Source organism: Ctenocephalides felis, unplaced genomic scaffold (genome assembly GCF_003426905.1).
Source record: "Ctenocephalides felis isolate EL2017-DRISC unplaced genomic scaffold, ASM342690v1 CF-g0.4_SCAFFOLD_00845, whole genome shotgun sequence".
Taxonomy (NCBI): domain Eukaryota; kingdom Metazoa; phylum Arthropoda; class Insecta; order Siphonaptera; family Pulicidae; genus Ctenocephalides; species Ctenocephalides felis.
In genome coordinates, this window is record NW_020536999.1 from 16036941 (window position 1) to 16042833 (window position 5893).

A 5893-nucleotide genomic window follows, 5' to 3' on the forward strand; every position below is an offset into this window, starting at 1 on the left:
ATTTCGCCACCAGCTCTCTCACTAATTTCGTCTCCGTTAGGTTGTCGCTAACCTTACTTCATGTGTCACGCAGTTTTGGCAGTCCGATTCGTAATGGCTGCCGGTCAAGTTGTCTCATAGTAAACAATAGTTGAAAATATGCAAAAGCAGCAAATTGCGCAATATCGAATAATTAAACAGCTCATTAACGGTAAACGGACAAAACGGTCATTTGTCAATTTTCAAACACTAAGTCATAAATCAATCTGCACGTGTTGTTATTTATTTTAATAAATGGGTTAAATTTTGATTACAATAGTAATGGCTGCAATTAAAAGTGAATTTTGAATTTCGGAATATTTGTGGGTTTGATACATTGATGTTAGTGGCAAAAAATGGTGATATGTAAAACTAATTCTGGGTGTGTTATGTTGTGAATTCTATCATCATGTTGGAGAACACAAAAAAATTGTTTATATTGTATTATGGGATTTTATTTATGATGCAAATGTGGGGCAGTGGGAATGGTAAGTTTATCTGATTATAAATATTGACAGATCACTTGGGTAATGCATGTATTTGTTCCTATCAATGTGATTTCTTTTAGTTAATTTGATATTTTAGGTTTGTTTATGTCAAAGCAAAGTGTCAAATTGCAATTATTCTTATTGGAGTAAGAAGATTCCAATCAGATATATCTTCTGACCAATATTTTAGATTTGTTTATGTCAAAGCAAAGTGTCAAATTGCAATTATTCTTATTGGAGTAAGAGGATTCCACTGAGATATATCGCTTCCTCTTTTAAAAAATTGCTTCATTGTTATAGGATTTAAAAAATCCTATATTAGGACGAAAAATATATTATTAAAAATATGTATTGTTACATTAAAGCGACTAAATATAAAAGAAATTATACATATTCTATCACAGTGCGAAAAAATAATTTATTTTGAAAAAATCTTGTACGATTTCAATCTATTAGTATTGAAATATAGTACGAAATTCATCATTTTACTATACTCTCATAAATTAATTTGTTTTTCTGTAAAAAATCACACACTCTCTTATAAGAAATGGCTTCATTTTCATAGGATTCTTCAAATCCAAAATTAAGACCTCATAGCATCGTGTCTTAAGGCAAATTGCTGGAACTTCCCGTAACGTAACGGAATGTTCGAGGAATATCAAATGCTTTCAAATAAATTATTATAAATACTGTAACATTGTCTAATATTTATAAGAATTATATAAACTGAATTGCAAAGTTAAAATTATTTATTTTAAGTATATAAGTGAGCTATTCAACCTTAACCAGAATTAAAATTAAAATCTTAATTGTTTTCGACATACAAAAAAAATTTTTAAAAAAAATCCAAAAGCAAGTGTTTCGTCAACACAAACAGAAAGTTTTTTGAATCATTCAAATCGGATGCTTAGTTTTCTCAATAACTGCACATTTTTTACAAATAGCTCCGTATCTCCAAAACGGCTGAACCTGCCTTTGCCAAAAACTAAGCAGCACATTTCCCAATCAATAGGAATCGAATGTTTTTTGAACCATTCCAATCGGTCAATCCGTACGCCCGAAAACAAACTCGACAAAAAAATTTATCTATACCTTAACCTTTTCAATAAAAAAATTATAATTTAAATATTAATACTTCCTAAAGATATTATCGAAAAAAAACTAGAAGATCTTCAAAGACTTGGACGAAAAAAATTCAAATTATCGACAACTTTCACAAGAAAAGATAATATAGGAAATTGAAAATCAAGGCAATGAATTGCAGACAAAAATACTGAAGCAAAAGTTTGAGAAGTAAAAACTAAATAAGGATGAAAAAGATAAAAAATCTGAGGCACTCAAACCATTGACCTGCCTTCGGGCAAAGCAACATAATAATTTACATCAACCCATAAAATGCAGTCATTTATGAAATTTAAAAAAAACACAAAACCACATTTAATATTCCAACGATAGTGACGCATTTTTTCCCGGAAAACTGTCCAATGGTTAGAATAGGTCAATGATCGGTAAATGGCGCAGTTCTCTTTTTAAATTATTTTGGAATTTACTCCAATTATATATTTATATTATATACGGTATATTAATTATATAATGTGAACTTAACTTACATAAAAATATAAATATAAGTAATAAGAATGATGCCAAACACCACCAGTTAATTCTAGAATTTGGTTCAATTTTTGCTAATAATGATCATAAAATCATAACTTGGATCGTGGTTGTATTTTTGCAAAACTTGTGATGTTGTACAAAATTATTTCTTTTTTTATTTGGTTTCTAGGATGGTCTTTTTTATCTGCAATCTTCATTTGCATCAATGATTGATTTATTTAACAAAATTCTGTTCTTCAAGCAGATCTTTTGAAATGAATGCCTAAAAATGGTCGTAATACCAAAATTTGGTTCCAGTTTGGAGAATTTTTTTATTACATCTAGTTTATATTTCCATTTATCTTAAGATTTTTTGAAATTGTTTTAGTAACATCTATAGGCGCGTCTTGGAATTTATCTTTACTACTTTTGTATCTGGGTGTATGTTTCAGAGTTATTTTAGATCCCAATAAACACATGTGCATTTTAGAATTACTTTGCAAGACTTGATGAATACTGGAAATTCTTTGATAGATATTGGGCAATAAAAATAGACCATCAATTATTTGTCTTAAGATTATTCCTCAATTTTTGACATTTAAGATTTTTTGTGTTATAACACTACCGCTTGATATCATGTCTCGAAAGATGGTAATTGCACCTGCAAGGCCTAAGTTTTTACTTTAAGTAGAAAAATTCTATCATTATTCTAAGCGTATAAAGTTTTATTTCATTACATGTGAAAAAACAATATTTTAAATTTGAACAAATTTAAAAAAGTTTACATTCTACGTCCATGGGTCTCTATCCTAATATTACGGTTGTAAAAAAATACGAGGTTATTATCAAGAGGTAACATTAAAAAGGTAATAAAAAAGGGGAATGAACAATGACAAATTTTAAGACCTCATTTTAATAACAATATGCAGAGAGTTATATAAAGATAATAAATAAAACTAGTTAGGTTTGCAAATTCTTAGAACAAGTTTAGATTTACGAGTTACGCTTACAACGGACATGTAAAGTACACTTTAAAATTAATAATATATATATATATATATATATATATATATATATACACCTAAGTCTGTTTTTACACGGAGATTGGTTCCAGAAGAAGCCGTGTAAAAAAAAACGTGTAAAAAAGACATTGATCTTATACAAAAATGGGTGATTTGTCCTACTCTCTAAAACCTATTAAAATTAGTGAAAAACAAGAATTTTCAAGAAAAAGAATTCATGTTTATTGTAATAATAATTCCCCTAAATTAGCGCTATTCACATTTGCTTTGACCAGTAAAAATTGTTTGTACGCGCTAAAGGGGAATTCACTTAAATCTTTAAGCTAGTGTTCGCAAACTATCGATACTATCGATGGTTTCAGACTTTTTTCTTTCATAAATACTTTTTTGTGATATGAACATACTTCGCAAAAATTTAATTTGACAAAAAAATTTAAGTACATAAATTTCAAATCGTGCTAAAGGAAAAAATCGTGTAAAAAATTAAAAATATTCAATTTTCAAACCGTGTTATATCAAAACCGTGTACAAAAAGACCGTGTAAAAACAGACTTAGGTGTATATAATATATATAATTATATCTTATATATAAAATTATATAGGTCTTTATTATATCTTATATATAAAATTTTTAAGCTATGCCAAAATGTTCAGAAACCTTTGAAACGTAAAGATCTATAAAAATTTTCATTTTCTATTTATTTGCAACTCCTATAACTTACCCTACGGGAAGTTAAAAATATTTAAACTATATTGTTTATATAGTCATCATTCTATATTTTATTAACTTTCCGTAGGGTAGTTATAGTAATGGGCCGAAAATCGAAAATGAAAATGTTTGCATTTCTCGACGTTTTGAAGGTTTCTGAACATTTTGGCATACCTCAGAAAAAATGGATTTGTGTATGTGTGTATGTATGTATGGATACAATTTTTCGGTCACGTTTTCGGACGCACGGATCAACCGATTTGAAATGTTCAAAAAACATTCGATTCCTATTGATAGGGAGATGTGCTGATTAGTTTTTTGGCAAAAGCAGGTCCAGCCGTTACGGAGATACGGAGCAAAGAGTGCAGAAAATATAAATCGAGTTTTTGAGAGAACGGAGTGTCCGATTCGAATGATCTAAAAAACATTCAATTTGTAATGATTGGGAGAAGAGGTGATTAGTTTTTGGTAAAGACAGGTCCCGCCATTTCGAAGATATATAGCTAAATGTGCAAAAAATGGCAGTTTTTAAGTGAACTAAGCGACCGATTTGAATGATCTAAAATAAATCTTTTTGCTTGTATTGACAAAACAATTGCTTTTGAGGATAAAAAATTATTACATCTTTTTTTATTTGCCATAAAATATTTTGTAGTTTTAAATTTAAAAAAATTACCCACACAGAGTGGCACAGTCTAAGCGCCACTTTGGAACAAATGTTTACCCAAGTGCGTTTAGACTGTTTATGTACTGGAGCACTTTTCCAATTTTGTGAAAACCATTGAAAAATGTGAAAATGCCGTCAAGCTAAGCACAGTATAAGTGAAAAATGTCGCAAAGAATTATTTGCAAATGCATTTAGACTGTGACTCTACGCGAGCACTTTTTCAATTTTGTGTAAATTAGACACAAACTATTTTTTTGAAATTGAATTCGAAATGAAATGACAATTGTTAATGCTCTGGAGATAAATTGGTTTATGATTTACATTTGATTTGCTCAGATATAACAAGATAGCAAAAATAATGAAAGTTACAGTATTTGTAATAATATATTTGAAAACTTTTAAAATTTCTCGAATATTTCATTACAGTACGAGAAGTTTCAGCAATTTGCCTTAAGGCACGATGCCATACACTACTAGTTTATTATTAGTTTCTTCCAGCTGGATCCCACCGAAATCATCTCAATAGGAAATAAGTTCAAATATATTTAAATGACCTTGCGAAAGCGTCGTATAAAAATTATAGTTCAAACGACTTCACTTCCAATGTCATAAATAAGATAAGAAGTTTAAGTACGGGACATAAAAATTAAAATAGCGCATAAACAAAACAGTTACGTCCTATTTAATGTGCAATTTGTTCTCAGATTTATTTATAAATAATATAAAATTAGTCTCATGATTAATATGTACTTTCAAGAAGTGTTTCCCAACGTTGAGCCGTTGCCCAATTCAATATTTGTTGAGGTTTTTAAATACAATGCTATAATTATACCCTATATATATTATAAGGAATCTAACAAATTTATCAAATTTAGCAATTTCTCATATTTGATTCAACGAACTGAAACATTGTATCACAATTATCATTTATTATCAAACTCGAAAAAGTCATAAAAATTGACTACGTATTACAGACGTGGATTATTCCGTTATCAGTGCAAGTGATAAGAGCGTTTTTTATCATATTTGGTTTGCATCGACAAATATTTCGTAAATACTTGAAAAACTAACAAAAAGCTGATATAAATATAAGTATGATAAAAAAAAAACACATAAAAAAGGCACAAACTGGCATATTAGGATGTGGGGAAAGTGAATCACATTTAAGTCAAGATCCATTACATATTTTGAAAACTGATATATTTTTTATTATAGCAATTTTTTATGTAACTAGGTGGTCTATAAAATGTTGTAATTGAATTATATTTTGAGAAGACAACCTGATGGTTTTTCTTTTTTCCCATGTTATTTTCATTTGTGACCATATAAAGCCATTTTTACTCAAACATTCTTAATTATACACTTTCTCGTAAGGTAAGTTATAATAATCGCAAAA